A 19,797-nucleotide genomic window follows, 5' to 3' on the forward strand; every position below is an offset into this window, starting at 1 on the left:
CTTCTTTTTTTTTTTTAATAAATCATGATGCTGCTGCTAAGTCGCTTCAGTCGTGTCTGACTCTGTGCGACCCCATAGACGGCAGCCCACCAGGCTCCTCCGTCCCTGGGATTCTCCAGGCAAGAACACTGGAGTGGGTTGCCATTTCCTTCTCCAGTGATAAATCATGATAGCCACTGTCAAAGCAAAAAATTTGGTGGGATAATGCTAAACGGTGAGGAAGATTTTATTCAAGGTTGTGACTGTAGTTGTAGGAGACAACAATTGTATCTTAGCTCAACTCTGCTGTAACAAAGAGCTGAGTTAGGAGGATCTTAGGTCATCTTTGTTTGCTAATTGGCTTTATTCAAAGGAAAAATAAACTTTTTTGTATGTTTATGGCAGGAGATAATTTCACAACCTGGAGTAAGATGCCCTCCAGAGTTAGGCTCCTATCGTCCCATGGAAACTGGGAGACAGGGTCTTTATCTACCTCAGTGATTGCATTTCAGAAGGATGGCTCTCAGGTCTCTGAGAAGGATATTCCTGGGTTGTAAGACTAGCAAGAAGCTTTTGAAAAAATTTACATTTACAATTACAAATTTTTTGAGGTAAATGCTCTAAGAAATAGGTCAGGCGTCTGGAAGCAGGAAGGAGCATGTCTGAAATTTAGTCAGGCTGAGGGAAATGCTGAGGCGCTGGGCCTTGGCCAGTCCTCCCTTTTGTTCCAGAGAAGCCAGGCATCCATCAAAAAGCTTAAAAAAATGAGTCCCATGTAGTTTGCTCAGCGAATTTCTGTGATTGAAGGACTAGTTGAAACATCTGCTGAGTCTTGGCAGTAGAGAATATTTGCTGGATGGTGTAAGCAACCCATTCCAGTATTCTTGCCTGGGGAATCCCATGGACAGAGGTACCTGATGGATTACAGTCCACGCGGTTGCAAAGAGTCAGATATGAATGAGTGACTAACACTTTTACTTTAGACATTAGAGATGTTTTGGTGAGATTGTTCATATTCATGATTATTTTCCAGAGCAGAGCATGGAAGATGTGGGAGTTGCACTGAATTTCCTAAGAGCCCACAAAGCAGCAGCTTCAGGCATGAAGGTTATCCATGCATGATCTGCTGAATGATGAGACCTCAAAGTTTGTACAAAGAGACCCAGCTTCAGGTCACAGGGCTTCTTCATAGCCTGGGGGAGAGGCGAGCTACAAGGCAATCTAGGGTCCAGGAAGGATTTGGGGGTGGCGGTGGCAGTGTCAAGTTTTAGTTTTCAGTGACTCCAAGTCAGAAGGGTGGGAGAAGAATTAAAAATGTAAGTTTGGAGGGTTGAAGTTAGATGCTGAAGGAAACTGCAAAAATTTAAAATTTGGTAGGAACTGGAGAAGGCAAGGGCACCCCACTCCAGTACTCTTGCCTGGAAAATCCCATGGACGGAGGAGCCTGGTTAGGCTGCAGTCCATGGGGTCAGGAGGAGTCGGACACGACTGAGCGACTTCACTTTCACTTTTCACTTTCATGCATTGGAGAAGGAAATGGCAACCAACTCCAGTGTTCTTGCCTGGAGAATCCCAGGGACAGGGGAGCCTGGTGGGCTGTCATCTATGGGGTCGCACAGAGTCAGACATGACTGAGGCGACTTAGCAGCAGCAGCAGCAGCAGGAACTGACAATTTGTGCAAGATGACAGGATCTAGTATAATTTACAGATAGGTATCAATACCATGCAGTTTACAAAAAGGTAAAAAGAAAATAGCTTGAAGACAATGAATAGGACCAGGATCTGACAATGCGCAAGGCTGTGATGTAGTTTTCTACTGAAACAAAAAATTTCTGTCCACAGTCACCTCACTTCTGATCAGTGATAATCAAAGTAACAGTATTTTCCATCATAAAAGAAATCTGGCCTCATTAGGTTTGACCTGATTATTTACAGAGGTACAGCAAGAATGGCAATTAACCACATATACCTTTTAAATTTTGCTTTGATGAAAGCTTTTATAGGGAATTTCAGATTGGAACTTTAAAAGCCTCTTGAGCGCAGGAAGCTGAACTTGTCACCAGATTTTATGTGCAGTACTTATAGATTTGGATGAATTCCTCTCTTTTGGGGATCCCCAATATCTCCTATTTTCTTGGCTTGCCAGGAGTGACTTTTCTTACTCATCTCTAAGGCTGGGAACATATAACCTGGGTTCCAGGCTAGTTTTCCCAAGAGGATTTTGGAATTGGTTCCATAAAGTTGATCTTAAAATTCCTTAAAATTATCTAGTCATATCTGATTTTATGCAAATCATTCTCAAATGTGACAGTATAGTCAAAGCCTCGGTTATTTAATTAATATTTCTAATTATGTTCTGTTAAAAGGAGGACAGATTTTTGGTGAACATAAGCAGATAATTATATTGCTATGAAAATAAGAATACTCAAAAATTTCTGAATTCTAGGGAAATCAGGCAGGGAGAAAAGATAAATGTTTCATTTTTGTTTGTAAAAGATTATTTAATAAATTTTTATGAGTTATAGCTTAGGAGAAAACAGAAAGGGGTTCTTTATCTCAAGGAAAGATATTAAAGTACCAATAATGTTCCAAACAAGACGCATAATCTTCCTTTATCAGTTCATACAGTCCTGTGGACTAATTCTTGTCCTGCTTGATCTGGGGTTAGCAATCTCATGAACCCAGCAGTTTCTCTACCAGAGTTCTGGAAATCCTGACGCAGTTTGGTAGCATGGTGCGCTCAGTGTTATTTGAGCAATGTCATCAGAATCCAACAGAATTCTTCCCTGCATCTCTGAGACAGTCCCTTTAGGTTGAAGATGATGCACTGTGTCCTGTACCTGAAGGTCAGGTACAGGACAAAGGATTGTAAGAGCTTTCAGGGAAGCGTCGTTTCTCTGTGAATGACAAGAGACTTAAAATGGCTGTGTATAAAGATATTATGAGAATTAATTGCAAAAATAACGCAACTGACAAGGATATTCTGCTGTTTCTGAGACATACATTAAAGAAAATCTTGGAATTACAATTTGACAAAACCGTACTGTTGTTTGAGATCAGCCATAGCAGCACCAGGACTTATTATGGACATCAGGGACATTGACACATTTCTAGGAATTCGTATAATTTTTGAAATACACACACACACACACACACACACACGTATATATTTACCCATTTACCTATACAAACACAACCTAGGGAAGATTAGGTATCTTTTCTTATTTGACAGTGATTCCTAAGCAGTTTAACATATTAAAAAATCCTAGTCTTTTTTTTTAAATCTTTTTTTTTTTTTAGCAAGGTAAAAGATCCTTTGTGACCTTTTCTGGGGCCCTCTGGGAAATCTCACATACAATTTTAGATGTAAAAGATATAATTTAGGATTAGCTTTGGGAAAGGCAAAATATCAAATGTTGTTAGAAGGTTTGAACACCTGGTTAAACTGAATCATGAGTCATTCAGAAACCATGCTTGGCTGCCTATTTAATTAAAATGACAATAAAAGGTTTCAAAAGTAAATATAGGAGGTAACATAATTGTAAAATAAAAAAGTGATAAAACTTGGTTCTTTTAAATAATCAAGGACATGATATAGTCAACATAAAGCAGAGAGATTATTCTAGACAGAGTCTTTACTTCCTAGGTGGATGAGTCAGAAGGTAAAGAAAACCTTTTATAGCCTCTTAAGAGCAAACTGTGAGACAGAGTGAAAGACAGGGAAGCCTGGTGTGCGACAGTTCATGGAACTGCAAAGAGTCGGACATGACTTCGTGACTGAACAACAAAGAGCAAACCAATAACCCAAGAAACTTTTGTAATTTTATCAGAGAGGAAACCCAACTAGTTTTTCAACAGTTTACTGTTGATTAGTTCATATATAGTTGTTGTTGTTTAGTCACTCAGTCGTATTAAACTCTTTGCTGCCCCATGGACTGCAGTATGCCAGGCTTCCCTGTCCTTCACCATCTCATGGAGCTTGCTCAAACGCATGTCCACTTAGTCAGTGATGCCATCCAACCGTCTCATCCTCTGTCGTCCCCTTCTCTTCCGGCCTTCAATCTTTCCCAGCATCAGAGTCTTTTCCAATGTGTCAGTTCTTCACATCAAGTTACCAAAGCATTGGAGCTTCAGCTTCAGCATCAGTCCTTCCAATGATATTCAGGACTGATTTCCTTTAGGATGGACTGGTTGGATCTCCTTGCAGTCCAAGGGACTCTCAAGAGTCTTCTCCAACACCACAGTTTAAAAGCATCAGTTCTTTGGTGCTCAGCTTTCTTTATGGTCCAGCTCTTACATCCATACATGACTACTGGAAAAACCATAGCTTTGACTAGACAGACCTTTGTTGATAAAGTAATGTCTCTGCTTTTTAATATGCTGTCTAGGTTTGTCATACCTTTTCTTCCAAGGAGGAAATGTCTTTTAATTTCATGGCTGCAGTCATGAAATTTAATTTCCATCTGCAGTGATTTTTGAGCCCAAGAAAATAAAATCTGCTACTGTTTCCATTGTTTCCCCATCTATTTGCCATGAAGTGATGGGACCAGATGACATGATCTTAGTTTTCCGAATGTTAAGTTGTAAGTCAACATTTTCACTTTCATTAAGAGGCTCTTTAGTTCCTCTTCACTTTCTGCCGTAAAGGTGGTGTCATCTGCGTATCTGAGGTTATTGATATTTCTGATGGCAATCTTGATTCCAGCTTGTGCTTCATTCAGCCCAGCATTTCGCGTGATGTACTCTGCATAGAAGTTAAATAAGCAGGGTGACAATATACATCCTTGATGTACTCCTTTCACAATTTGGAACACGTCCATTGTTCTGTGTCCAGTTCTAAATGTTGCTTCTTGACCTACAGATTTCTCGGGAGGCAGGTGAGGTAGTCTGGTATTCCCATCTCTTAAATTTTCCACAGTTTGTTGTGATCCACACAGTCAAAGGCTTTAGCATAGAGAATGAAAAAGAAGGAGATGTTTTTCTGAAATTCTTTTGCTTTCTCTGTGATCCACAGATGTTGGCAATTTGATCTCTGGTTCTTCTACCTTTTCTAGATCCAGCTTGAACATCTGGAAGTTCTTGGTTCACATACTGTTGAAGTCTAGCTTGGAGAATTTGGAGCATTACTTTGCTAGTGTGTGAGATGAGTGCAGTTGTGCGGTAGTTTGAACGTTCTTTGGCATTGCCTTTCTTTGGTATTGGAATGAAAACCGACCATTTCCAGTCTTGTGGCCACTGCTGAGTTTTCCAAATTTGCTGGCATATTGAGTGCAACACTTTAATAGCATCATCTTTTAGGATTTGAAATAGCTCACCTGGGATTCCATCACCTCCACTAGCTTTGTTCATAGCGATGCTTCCTAAGGCCCACTTGACCTTGCATTCCAGGATATCTGGCTCTAGGTGAGTGATGACACCATCATGGTTATCTGGATCATTGAGATCATTTTTGTATAATTCTTCTGTGTTTTCTTGCCACCTGTTCTTACTATCTCTTTCTTCTGTTAGGTCCATACCATTTCTGTCCTTTATTGAGCCCATCTTTGCATGAAATGTTCCCTTGGTATCTCTAATTTTCTTGAAGAGATCTCTAGTCTTTACCATTCTATTTTTTTCCTCTATTTCTTTGTATTGATCATTGAGGAAGGTTCTCTTATCTCTCCTTGCTATTCTTTGGGACTCTGCATTCAGATGGGTATATTTTCCTTTTCTCCTTTGCCTTTCACTTCTCTTCTTTTCTCAGCTATTTTTAAGGTAAACAGTATGAAAGGCAAGTTCCTTTGTAGAAACTTGTAAATTTTTAGCCAGATTTGACCACTAGAAATTGAATTTTTTTTTCTGCATTTCGTGTGCATTCTGGCTGTTCCCACATTTTCCTCTTTCTTGTTCTGGAACAACTGTTCCATCCTACACACTTTGCATACTTTTAACACAATGTTGTTTCCATTTGCCCTATTGTTTCTAATAGTTTATACACATTGATGATAAATTTTAAGTACTAACTTTTCTAGAGAACTAAGGAATAGATAATTATAAATTATATATCATATGCCAGCATTTTATAACAGACTGGCAAAAGTTACGAGTATACCATCCCATAGTTTTTACCAGATTTGCTTCCTTATAGCTTCTCAAATATCTACCTTTCTGTACCATATAAAATAAGAAGCTAAAGCACATGAAATTTAATTATGCTTAGCAATTAATGTTTCAGTATTTAATCTTACTTAGAAATGATCTAGACATTTAGTGAATAGCTATTAGTTAATTTAGCATAAGTCTAAGATGGTGAGTCACCAAAAGGATGTTGGAAACTATTTTTAAATAGACATTATAAAACGTAATTATTGTTGAAATAAACCAATTATATAAGATACATGCTTCTGGAAGGACTGATGCTGAAGCTGAAACTCCAATATTTTGGCCATCTGATGTGAAGAACTGACTCCTTGGAAAATACCCTGATGCTGGGAAACATTGAAGGCGGGAGGAGAAGGGGACGACAGAGAATGAGATGGTTGAATGACATCACGGACTCAATGGACATGAGTTTGAGTAAGCTCCAGGAGTTGGTGATGGACAGAGAAGCCTGGTTTGCTGCAGTCCATGGGATTGCAAAGAGTCGGACAAGGCTGAGTGACTGGAGTGAACTGAACTGAGCATGCTTCTGGTTAGTCTACCTGCATGTTCCCCATGCCAACAGCCTCTAATCAAAGCATTCCCATTTCTCCCCTATGAAGGTTTCTTTCTCCTCTGTCTGCCTTTGATTCTCTGCCACATGTGAGTGATGGTGACTGGATCCCTTCTTATATAAAGCTATGAATAATACCTGTTACTTGCTCTCATTTGGGTGATTTTTACTTCCATACACCCATGAGACACCATTTATAGTATCTACTTTACTGTTTATGAGCTACTAATATTATCAATGGAAACCTTTCTAACATCCACTAAGCTAGTTCACCCAGTTTCTAGTCTAGCAGGAAATAAAGATGACTGAGGTATTTGTTAGACAAGGCTCTGGTCCATGTGATTAGATTGGTTAGTTTTCTGTGATTGTGGTTTTGTCTGTCTGCCCTCTGATGGAGAAGGAAAAGAGGTTTATGGAAGCTTCCTGATGGGAGAGACTGACTGAGCGGGAAACTGGGTCTTGCTTTGATGGGCGGGGCCATGCTCAGTAAATCTTTAATGCAATTAAAGAGTGCCAGAAAAACATCTATTTCTGCTTTATTGACTATGCAAAGCCTTTGACTGTATGGATCACAACAAACTGTGGAAAATTCTGAAAGTGATAGGAATACCAGACCACCTGACCTGTCTCTTGAGAAACCTGTATGTAGGTCAGGAAGCAACAGTTAGAACTGGACATGGAACAACAGACTGGTTCCAAATAGGAAACGGAGTACGGCAAGGCTGTATATTGTTACCCTAATTATTTAATTTATATGCAGAGTACATAATGAGAAATGCTGGGGTGGATGAAGCTCAAGCTGGAATCAAGATTGCCAGGAGAAATATCAATAACCTCAGATATGCAGATAATACCACCCTTATGGCAGAAAGTGAAGAAGAACTAAAGAGCCTCTTGATGAAAGTGAAAGAGGAGAGTGAAAAAGTTGGCTTGAACTCAACATTCAGAAAACGAAGATCATGTCATCCGGTTCCATCACTTCATGGCAAATAGATGGGGAAACAGTAGAAACAGTGTCAGACTTTATTTTTTTGGGCTCCAAAATCACTGCAGATGGTGATTGCAGTCATGAAATTAAAAGACACTTACTCCTTGGCAGGAAAGTTATGACCAGCCTAGACCACATATTGAATAGTAGAGACATTACTTTGCCAACAAAGGTCTGTCTCGTCAAAGCTTTGGTTTTTCCAGTAGTGATGTATGGATATGAGAGTTGGACTATAAAGAAAGCTGAGCTCTGAAAAATTGATGCTTTTGAACTGTGGTGTTGGAGAAGACTCTTGAGAGTCCCTTGGACTGCAAGGAGATCCAACCAGTCCATTCTAAAGGAGATCAGTCCTGGATATTCTTTGGAGGGAATGATGCTAAAGCTGAAACTCCAGTACTCCGAAGAATTGATGCTTTTGAACTGTGGTGTTGGAGAAGACCCTTGAGAGTCCCTTGGACTGCAAGGAGATCCAACCAGTCCATCCTAAAGGAGATCAGTCCTGAGTGTTCATTGGAAGGACTGATGCTGAAGCTGAAACTCCAATACTTTGGCCACCTGATGTGAAGAACTGACTCATTTGAAAAGACCCTGTTGCTGGGAAAGATTGAGGGAGGGAGAAGAACGGGACGTCAGAGAATGAGTTGGTTGGATGGCATCACTGACTCAGTGGACATGAGTTTGAGTAAACTCTGGGAGTTGGTGATGGACAGGGAGGCCTAGCGTGCTGTGGTCCATGGGGTCACAAAGAGTCGGACACAACTGAACGACTGAACTGAACTGAAGTATTTGTTATAGTTATGTTTTAGAATGTGGCCTTTCTCATCGTTAAAAATCTACAAATAACAAATGCTAGAAAGGGTGTGAACAAAAGGGAACCTTCCTACGTTGTTGGAAGGAGTGTAAATTGGTGCAGTTACTGTGGGAGGCAGCATGGAATATCCTCAGAAAACTAAAAATAGATTTGTCATATGATTGATAAACCCCTCTCCTGAGCATATACTTGGACAAAACTGTAATTTCAAAAGATACATGTATCCCTGTGTTTATAGCAGCACTATTCACAAGAGCAAAGTTGTGGAAATAATCTAAATGTCCACTGACAGATGAATGGATAAAGAAGATACGGAATATATACACAATGCAATATTACTCAGTCATACAAAGATTGAAATTTGCAGTAACATGAATGGACCTAGAAATTATCATACTAAGGGAAGGAAGAAATAGAAAGATAAATACTCTATGGTATCACTGTAAGTGGAATCTGAAACATGACTTAAATTAACTTATCTATGAAGCAGAAACAGACGCTCACAGACACAGAAAATGGACTTGTGGTTGGCAAGGAGGGTGGGGAGGGATGGATTGGGAGTTTGGGGTTAGCAGATGCTAACTATTATATATAGGATGGATAAACAACAAGGCCCTACTGTATAGCACAGGGAATTATATGTTTAATATCATGTAATAAACCATAATGAAAAAGAATATATACATGTATATATATATACATTATATATAATAAAGAATTATATATATATATGCACAAAAATGTGTGTGTACATATATATATATGTACACACACATATATATATACCCTGCCATAGTTTCCCTTTCCACTTAGAATAACGTACTTAGGGATGCTTCCTCTGGCCTCTCTGATCTCACTTTGTTCTGTCTTCTGCTTCACATGATAGACCAAAGCTTTACTGTCCATTCTGTTTCTTAAACATGTCAGTCTCCACCTCACCTGCACCTCCAACAAATACTTATACTTGGCTCAGAAAGCAAAAGTCTCCAAGATCATCATTGACTTTTCTCTTCCCACCATATCTTATGTCCATTCTACCCATAAAGTTGATCAACTCTGCTTGCAAAATATGTTCAGCCTCTAACCACTTCTTACACCTTCTGCCGTAACATCCTTATCCAAGCCTTCATCCTCTTTTGCTGTGATTACTGTTGTAGCTCCCTACCTGGTCTCCCGCTCTAAGTCTAATTGATAGAATGGTGGAGTCAGTCTGTTACACACATCTCCAGTTGCATCATCCTCTGACTCAAACTTACCTGTCTTGTTAGCCACTGCTCACAACCTTCCCATCTCACCCACAGTGAATGCAGTTGCCTGGGTACCATGGACAGGGAAGGCAGACCAGCTCTCCTCTGCACCCTAATATCACCTCCTCCCAGTCTCCCTGTCATCCATGTGCACTCCTGTCAAATGGGCCTTATTGCAGTTCCTTCTTCCCTGGTAGCTCAGATGGTAAAGAATCTGCCCACAATGCACGAGACCTGGGTTTGATTCCTCGGTCAGGAAGATCCCCTGGAGAAGGGAATGGCAGCCCACTTCAGTATTGCCTGGAGAATACCATGGACAGAGGAGCCTAGCGGGCTACAGTCCGTGGGGTCACAGTCGGCTACGACTGAGTGATTATCACTGCTATTCCTGTGACTTTTCTCTCAGAGAACTTTTGTACATTCTGGACTAGAATATTCTTTCTCCAAGTATTCGCATGGTTTTCCCCCTCATTTCTTTCAAATCCTTGTTCAAATGTGGACATATAAGCGAGAACTTCTCTGACCATCCTGCCTAAAACAGGAAACTGTTGGGACTTCTCTGATCGTCCAGTGCTTAAGACTCTGTGCTTCCACCGCAGGAGGTGAGGGTTCGATGCCTGGTCAGGGAACTAAGATCCTGCATGCCAGGTGGTGTACCGCCCCCTGAAGGAAGCTGTTTTCTGATCACTGTATACCCACTATCCCCTGGTTCTCTAACATGACTTTCATCCCTTATTCTACTTAATTTTGCATCTTAGGATGTCTACTGTTTGATATATTATTTATTTACCTATTTGCACTTTGTTTTATGGCTTATCTCTTTTCAGTGAAGTATATGTTCCGTGGAGGCCTGGACTTTTCCTGTTTTGGTCACACTTTGTCTCCTGTACCTATGACATTACCCAAACCTAGTGGGCACTTGATGTTCACTTGTTCAGTGAATGAGTATATCATTGGAGTTTTCAAATATATGGCCCTTTTTCTTGATATAAAGCAATCTAAATTGCATTTTCATCCTTTACAACAAGGTTTCTCGAACTTGGCACTTTTGGCATTTGAGGCCGTAGATTCCTTGTTGTGGGGGGTTGCCTGGTGCTTCGTAAGGTGTTTAATAGCATGCCTTCCCTCTACTCAGTAGAGTTAGGACCAAGCTCCCAGTTGTGATGAGTGAAGATACCTCTGGATATTGTCAGATATCCACTGGGGACCAAATTTACGCCTAATTGTGACTCAGCTCAAATATGATCTCCGTTAAGGTTTGACTGATTTTACCCTCAGTCTGAGTTAGTGCTCCTTTTTGTGTGCTTTGATAGTAATTTGTGTGTATCTCCCCTATTTGTGTGTGTGTGTGTGTGTGATTGTTTTCTATGTATCTACATAGTAATTACCTCCTTAACTGTCTATACCAACCAAATGGTGACACCCTTGAAAGCAAGAACTCTGGCTTTTAATCTCTGATCCTCATGTGTTTAGCATTGTTCTAGTACACACAAATGTATGAAAATATGAGAAAGTGTTTTTGAGTGATGGAGTGACTGAATGGCGCTTATTTTCCTGGCTAGGTAAAACCACTGAAAACAGGTTTGATACATTCCTCCCCATTTGGTAGTCAAGAAATCAACTAGGGCTTTGACAATCCTAGGATAAATAAACAGAACTATAGAGGGAAAAAATCTGAGAAATGAAGGGCAGTGAAGATTAGGGCTGAATGCCCACTGTAGGGAAGTAACTCCTATCAAAGAGAATCATTCAAAAGTCTGTGCAGACATAGGTGCTATGGATTATTTGAATAGTTTAGGCATGCCTACATCTAATGCACCAGAGGTGGGTAATTTTCTGCTCTATTTTTTCCCAGGACATGAGATGAAACTATCAGTGACGTTATTTCTCCTCTCAAAAATTCTCCTGAAAAAAGAAATCTGAGGTAAGTGATACAAAAACAAGCTTGTGACTCATTTGTTTTAGATATTGCTGAGCTATTTAAGTGAGAGTAAGAGCAACTTGATTCTTGCATTTGGACTATTTCACCAAAAGTGGGATGTGTAATTTTATACATATTTGAAGTTCTTCTTGTTTTTCTGGTTTGATGTTCTCTCCTGCTTTGCAAAAATAAAGAAAGAAATAAGTGAAGCTTGCCTATCCTGCATTATTTTTTCAAGTGTCCAAAAAGATTTAGTGTTTTGGTAATAACTGGAATAAAATTAAATTTCATTTTAAAATCACATTGAAAGTTTTCTAACATCTTTATCTAGAGAGATGTCAGTATGCATATTTTCAGGCAAAAGTGGAATCTACTGTGTATGTAAAATATATTTCTGGTGATAAACACTGATGGGAGGAAAAGGTACAAGCTTTCCTTTAACCCTCAACCCCAAAACTTCACACACATTCTGTGGGAAGGCTGAGTGGGAGAGGGATGAAACAGACCTGGAAAAGATAGAGTAGTTGCTAACGGAGACTGAGGAGGTAACTTCATATCCTTTCCTCCCCTGGAAATGTCAGAGAGTAATTTCATGTGCCTAATATAGCTTTATCCTTAGAATATCCTGTGAAATAGACAAGACATATTTTTTCCTCCATCTTACAGTAAAGGGTAATGATGTCTGCAGTGACTAAATGATTCCACTAAAGCTGCCATTCTGGTAAGGAGGCATCCATTCAGTGGAACTCAGCCATTCAGTCTCACTTTATGAGGAACACTGAGTTCACCTATTGCCTGACTCACTTCATGTAAAGTGGTGTGATCTCTGCAGAACCCTCAGGAGGCTCATTGATGTTCATGATCAGATTTCATGAGGTTCAGAGGAATTATGAAATGGATCACTGTGAAGGATGTCTTTACACATGCAAAAATCCACTGGAAACATGAGTGAGTTATCTTTGGTTGCTTCTGCCAAACTTCATGCTTCAACACAAGTCGTAAAGGAGAAGAGGTCAGATGACTCAGTTATTAATTTTTTTTTTGATGACTTGTGTATTCTGCTTTAGGAAACTAAAATAGAATGGCCTAAATTGAGGGTGATATCAGGAACAGTAGCCCAAGAATCATGATCTTGTTTTTCCTCTCCCATTCTCCTTCTACACATTTCTGAATAACTAATGCTTACTCCTTGGAAGGATAGTTTTGACCAACCTAGATAGCATATTAAAAAGCAGAGACATTATTTTGCCAACAAAGGTCCGTCTAGTTGAATCTGTGGTTTTTCCAGTAGTCATATATGGATGTGAGAGTTGGACTGTGAAGAAAGCTGAGCGCCAAAGAATTGATGCTTTTGAACTGTGGTGTTGGAGAAGACTCTTGAGAGTCCCGTGGACTGCAAGGAGATCCAACCAGTCCATCCTAAAGTAGATCAATCCTGGGTGTTCTTTGGAAGGAATGATGCTAAAGCTGAAACTCCAGTACTTTGGCCACCTCATGCGAAGAATTGACTCATTGGAAAAGACTCTGATGCTGGGAGGATTGGGGGCAGGAGGAAAAGGGGATGACAGAGGATGAGATGGCTGGATGGCATCACGGACTCGATGGACGTGAGTTTGAGTGAACTCCGGGAGTTGGTGATGGACAGGGAGGCCTGGCGTGCTGCAATTCATGGGGTTGCAAAGAGTTGGACATGACTGAGCGACTGAACTGAACAGAACTGAACTTGTTGTTCAGTCACTAAGTTGCGTCTGACTCTTTGATAACCCTCATGGACCCTCCTAGCCCTCCAGGCTCCTCTGCTATAAAGCCCTTCAAATGAAAAGAACTTCCTGGTGCTGGGCTGCTGAAAACACTAGATTAATATTGTTTTATTTTAATATCATTGATTTACAATGTTCTGCCAGTTTCAGGTGTAAAGTGATTCAGTTATGCATATATATAAATAAATATATTCTTTTTTTATATCCTCTTCCATTATAGATTATTAGACAATTGAATATAGTTCCCTGTGCTATACCGTAGGTCTTTGTTGGTTATCTATTTTATATACAGTATTAGCTATATGTATATTTTAATTCCAAACTCTTAATTTAGCCCTTCCCCCGCCTTGGTAACCATAAACTTAAAAAAACACAATATTGGCTTGAGAGAAGAAAGAAAAGTAGTTTGACTCTTTATTGACTGCTGCTACTAGGAAAAGAAAATTTGATGAAACAGCCTCAATCTGCAGGATATTTTAGCACAAATGTGAGCACAGAGGAACTCCAACTGTCATCAGCAAGCTCAGACTTGAGTGTTTTTTTCTTCTCCTGGTTCTGGCATAAACTCAGAGAAGTAAGGGTCTTTCCTAGTTCCTCCAGTTACTCCAAATTCTATCCTAAAACAGGTTGAGCCTTTAAAAAGCGAAGTATGTGGAAAACCTTTGTTATGCTCCTCATTATGTAGTTTTACCATGTTTTAATGTTTTCCTTCAGACTTTATCAAGTGCCAACAATGTCAGCATAAACAAGAAAAGCCTAAAACAGCCATGTGAAATTTATGACTACTGTTGCTGTAAAATGATAAGGTATACTATTTACATCAGTTATTCGTGGTTTTTTTTATCTTGGTGCTAAATACCTAGTAATTGTCTGGTAGATATTTGCTGAATGAAAGAATAAATGGGTTACTAGCAGAGCCTTTACTATTTCAGACCCTGTGTTATATGCTGGGATGTTTTGGCAAGTCAGACAAGGTCTGTACCTTTCAGAAGTTTGGAGTCTAATGGAATCAGACTCATTCATGATCATACACATATATAAACTGTGATTTGAACTGTGAAGGAAAATTATCTCTTCGAGAAAGTTTTCTACATTCTGTAGAAAAAGGAAAAGTTTTGTTGCCTTGAAAAAAATGGTTTGATTTTCCTGGGTGGTGCAGTTGTTAAGGATTCGCCTGCCAATGCAGGAGATGCAAGAGACATGGGTTTGATCCCTGGATCAGGAAGATCTCCTGGAGTAGGAAATGGCAACCCCCTCCAGTATTCTTGCCTGAAAACTTCCATGGACAGAAGAGCCTGGTGGACTATAGTCCATGGGGTCACAGAAGAGTCAAACATAACTGAGAGACTGAACACATAGATATACAACTGATTAAAATGGATCAGTTTTCTTCTTTTTATTCTATTTGCCAAGAAACTCAGACCTAATTTGAGTCTAATTTCATAAATTATGATGTATTCATTTTTATTGATCTTAATATTCTAGTTATTCATTTTTTTCATTCCATAAATACATATTGAATACCTGCTGTGTACCAGGCCACAAATATATACAGTATTAGACAGGCATATGGTATTAAAACAGACATGGTCCTTACCCCTATAGAGATTACAGTACAGAGGGGAGAAATAAATTATTTAGTAATTATGTTAGAAGTATAGTCCCCACATGCAAATAGTCTTATAGGGCTAGGGAAGGCATGGTACTAGGAAGAAAATAAGGGACAAGAAGGAAGACTGATTTCTTTCTTCAAGGAACTGATATTTTGAATGGAGACCTGAAAGATGAATTATGCAGATGGTGAGAGAGAAGGGGTGTGTGTGTGTGTGTGTGTGTGTGAAGTGGCTTGAGAATTGGAAGCGTGGAGGACCCAGTGAACCAGCGCAGGCAAAGGAGTATAAAAACTCTTGATGTGGAAAGATCTACTCTGTAACAACTAAAAGAAAGCCCAGTTGGCTTATGCTTATTGAGCTAAAAGGAGAAGGGCATAGGAGGTCATGCAAGGCTTGTAAGTCTCCTTTAAGGATTTGATTTTTATCTTAGGTTCATAAGAAGCTGTGGAAAGAATTTCACGGGAGAGGTGACGTGACTAGAATCGCATTTTATTGTGTTTACTCTCTCAGCTCTCTGTGAAGTAGATTTGTTATTGTTGTTCATTTGCTGAGATGTGTTCAAATCTTTTGCGACCCTATGGACTCACTGTAGCCCACCAGGCTCCTCTGTGGGATTTCCCAGGCAAGAATATGGGAGTGGATTTTCATTTCTTTCTCCAGGGTATCTTTCTCTGACCCAGGCATCGAACCCATGTCTCCTGCATTAACAGGCGGATTCTTTACTACTGAGCCACCAGAGAAGCTGTGAAGTAGATTAGAAAGAAACGAGTGAGAATTAAAAATATTGTGATCAACCATTCTTGTTAAGATTTTCAGTAATGTGTATAACATTGCAGTCTTTTTGTTTAAATTTAAACTTTTCATTGCCATGAGGAAGATTCTGTCTTTTCCTTTTGTGGTTGTTTGAAATAGGCCATTTAAACAGGTCACTGAATATTGTCAGGATTATTCTGAAAGGAGCTTTGAAGGCAAATGACTGAAAGGAGAAAACAGTAATAGAAAATAAGAAATAGTAGGGGAAAAAAAGAGGCTAAAGACCCTGAAAGTATTGTTTTATAAGTTTGTTAATGGCTGGCCATACATCCCTGAACTTGATTGGAGATGAAGTTTTTCTCGTTTTTATTCACCTGAGCATACAAAAACATCATTAGTAGTGGGACATTAATGTATGTTTGTAGAAATAATTAACTAATTAAGACATTCTTATCTTCTCCAAAAGTCCTTACACTCCGTAAAAGAAGCTATATTGGGGAGATTTTTCTTCTTTCCCTTTCCCCTGACTTCTCTCTCCATTAGGGCAGAGATAATTATGAAGTCTATAATGCTATGGACCTTGTCCTTTGTTTTTTGGTGAAAGTGAAAGTGTTAGTCACTCACTTGTGCCCTGCTCTTTGCAACCACGTGGACTGTAGCCCGGGAGTTGGTGCTGGACAGGGAGGCCTGCCATGCTGCCGTCCATGAGTTGCAGAGTCAAACACGACTGAGTGACTGAACTAACTGAGACTGTAGCCCGCCAGGCTCCTCTGTCCATGGGATTCTCCAGGCAAGAACACTGGAGTGGATAGCCATTCCCTTCTCCAGGGCATCTTCCTGACTGAGGGATTTTGGTGGGGAGGGCAATAAAGCAATTAATATAGCAATATGATCTTTACCTTTTCTTGTGATGGAATTGATTGTTTCTGTGAGTTCACTTTTGGTGCGACTCTCTGCCTAGAAAAAAGCCGACTCTAAAGTTTGGAATGCTTAAATTTCACACTGATGTCCTTAAGACCGCCAAAGAGCATGCTTGCATATGAATTCACGTTTTCGGCAAATGCAGAGGAGAATGGGGTCTGTGTTTCAGTCATGCCGTCACTTAGGCGGCTCCTCTACTCTGATAATAGCTCTAACTGGTTTATTAGTCCCTCACACATATTCATCTCACAATGAAATCATTTGTCTCTTGTTAGGGACGTGCACAATATTGGACAAGAAGTGCCACAGGCTACATTTCAACTCTCCATCACAACCTGACTGTCCAGCAAAAACCTTTAAAAAACACACTCCATATATTTCACACACAAAGTCCCCACAGCCAAATTAAGATGCTGATAGCTCCAGCTAAAGATGCTGGAGTGCTACTGAGAAGGAAATGTTTCTCCACTGCCATATCTATTTAGAATTTCAATTTCAAGCAATTGAACATTTTATTTTTGTGAAAAGTCTCTGGCTCTGTATGTTTTCAGTATAGGAAGATACATTTTATTTTTTCATCACTGAAGACTGTAATAGTTGTGATGGGTCAGATATGGAAATAGAATGTTCTGAATGTCATCTCAATATTTTTTTTCAACTGCATGAAAAAAACCTGCTCGTGACTTCCTGACCTCATTACAGTAACTCCTTTGGGAGAAGACATTCAGATATCCTGTCTAGACCCTGACTTCTTATTAGCCCCGTATTCCTGTCCTTTCTAATAACTCAAAATTCCCTAGTGGCTCTTATGTTTCCATGAAGCTGTAACTTATTCCAAAATATTTTCCTTCAATGGCACAATAAATTATTCAGCAAAAAATAGCTTAGTATAAATGTATTACCAACTTTCCATCTTCATATCTAATCTTCCTTTCTCACCCCACATCTATCCCTTTACTAGGCTTCAGTGGGACCTCTATCCATCATCAAGGCACTAATGCAGACATTATCCTCGATACCTCTGTCTTTTTCACTTCTTATATCTGACTATCAAATCTTGTTAATCATGATTTTAAAATATCTCTTAACTTTGAGCTTTCCTACATTTCCTGGTTGCTACTTTATTTCAAGACACATTTTCTTCCAATTGGACCAATAAGGTGGCCTCCGGATGGGTTAATATCTGTTTCTAATAGATGTAGAGTTTGCTAAGACAATGCAGCACTAGTAAGTAGGCGGAAAATACAGTTTAAAAAATTCTCAGGAATAAACAATGACAGATGTTCATGTTTTGGCATAAATTAAACCTCAGAACTTATTAGAATGTTGAAAGTGATATTAGAAATATTGAGTAAATGCAGACCCATGACATTCTCTTAGATGTGATAGATACCTATTTTCTCTCTATTTCATATTTCTAGTTCAATCCCAATTAAAGTGTCATGAAGATTGAGTTTTATGTTTCACAAAAATACATCAAATAGGATACAAATAGCTCTGCATATATGCAAATGCTTTTTAACATAAGCCAAAGAATATTTGGAAACATAGCCAAATTCAACACCAAGAGAGAGAAATCTCCATGAGACAAAAATGTAGAAAACATGTGACATCAAAGGTGTGAGCAGGGGCTTCTGCCAACATCTCCATAGGTTATTAAAAATATATTGATATCTTAGCAGTTTGGTTCTGTGTTTTAGATACACACAGAAAGAGAATTTTTTTAACCATAGATATCAAATGGCTAGGGTACTAGTACTAAGTATCTTGCCAAAAGTCAGAATGATCAAGGGTTGCCCTATCCCAGAAATGAACACCAGAAAGGCTCCAACCTCAGCCTATAGGAAATGCAAGAAAGTTTATCTTCCATTAGCTTGTCAGTGGGCACAAAATGCCCTTGAAAAATGAGAACTTCAGATTATGTCAGATGAATGTGAAGGGTCAAGAAATTAAGAGCCAGTGAAATACCTGGGACTTGCTGTGTTGAGCAGGAAACAGTCCAGAACATATTTTCCTTCCCCCCAAAGGAATACATAATAAGATAAAGATGAGCTCCTAGTAAAAGTGTTCAAATCACACAGAATGAACCATTATGGAAGAGAGTCACAGATCCAGTAAGTGGAGAACTTAGATGCTTAGAACTAGAAATAACTAAACAATCTGAAAAAAGTTCACAAAGCTTATTTAAATTATTCAAAGAGATAAAAACACATAAATCATGAGACAAGAACCAAAAATGATTAATTAGAAAGTTTTTTAAAGGTCTCTGTATAAAACATATTCTGGGGACTTTCCTGATGATCCAGTGGCTAAGACTCTGTGCCCTCAACACAGGAGACCTAGGTTCCATCCTTGGCCAGGGAACTATATCCTACATTCCACAGCTAAGAGTTTGCATGATGCAACTAAAGATCCCACAGGCCCCAACTAAGACTCAACACAGTAAGATAAACAAAAAATTAAAAAAAAGAATTCTGAATCCAAAGACTGAACAGTAAGTTAAACAACTGAAAAGAGAATTCATAAACTGGACAGTGAGTCTGAGAAAATGACTTCAACTGCACCATTAGGACAGAAAATGATGGAAAACATCAAAATATTATTTAAGGAATATGGAAGTATGAGAGACAGTATGTGTCTAATAGGCAGTATTTTGTTAGTAATGGGTAAGAATTTTATAAAGTTGAAGAAGAGTTTTATAAAGTTGACTTGCCCGTGACTGTGCAGGAGTCTCCGGTGGAGGCATGGGTCAGCCGTGGCCTGCTGCAGGGTGGGGGCACTGAGTGCAGCAGTGCCTACATGGGACCTTTTGAAGAAGGTCACCCTTATCTTCATTACCTCCATCATAGTTTGGCCTCAGATCAAACAACAGGGATCTGTTTGATCCGCCCATCAACAGAAAATTGGATTAAAGGTTTACTGAGCATGGCCCCACCTATCAGAACAAGACCCAGTTTCCCCCTCAGTCTCTCCCATCAGGAAGCTTCCATAAACCTCTTATCCTTCTCATCAGAAGGCAGACAGATGGAAAACCACAATCATAGAAAACTAACCAGTCTGATCACATGGACCACAGCCTTGTCTAACTCAGTGAAACTATGAGCCATGCTGG

The 19,797-nt window shown here is 39.4% G+C and overlaps 1 long non-coding RNA gene across 1 annotated transcript in view; it reads left to right on the top strand.

Annotated features, from left to right (window-relative positions):
• Window positions 1-11,560: 11,560 nt before the first annotated feature.
• LOC113896936 overlaps window positions 11,561-19,797 on the top strand; it is a 127,275-nt gene continuing 119,038 nt past the window's right edge. The window contains exon 1 of the long non-coding RNA XR_003512188.1: window positions 11,561-11,641. This is a non-coding gene — a long non-coding RNA (uncharacterized LOC113896936). The remainder of the gene's footprint in view (window positions 11,642-19,797) is intronic.

The sequence above is a fragment of the Bos indicus x Bos taurus genome, chromosome 8 (assembly GCF_003369695.1).
Source record: "Bos indicus x Bos taurus breed Angus x Brahman F1 hybrid chromosome 8, Bos_hybrid_MaternalHap_v2.0, whole genome shotgun sequence".
Classification (NCBI taxonomy): Eukaryota; Metazoa; Chordata; class Mammalia; order Artiodactyla; family Bovidae; genus Bos; species Bos indicus x Bos taurus.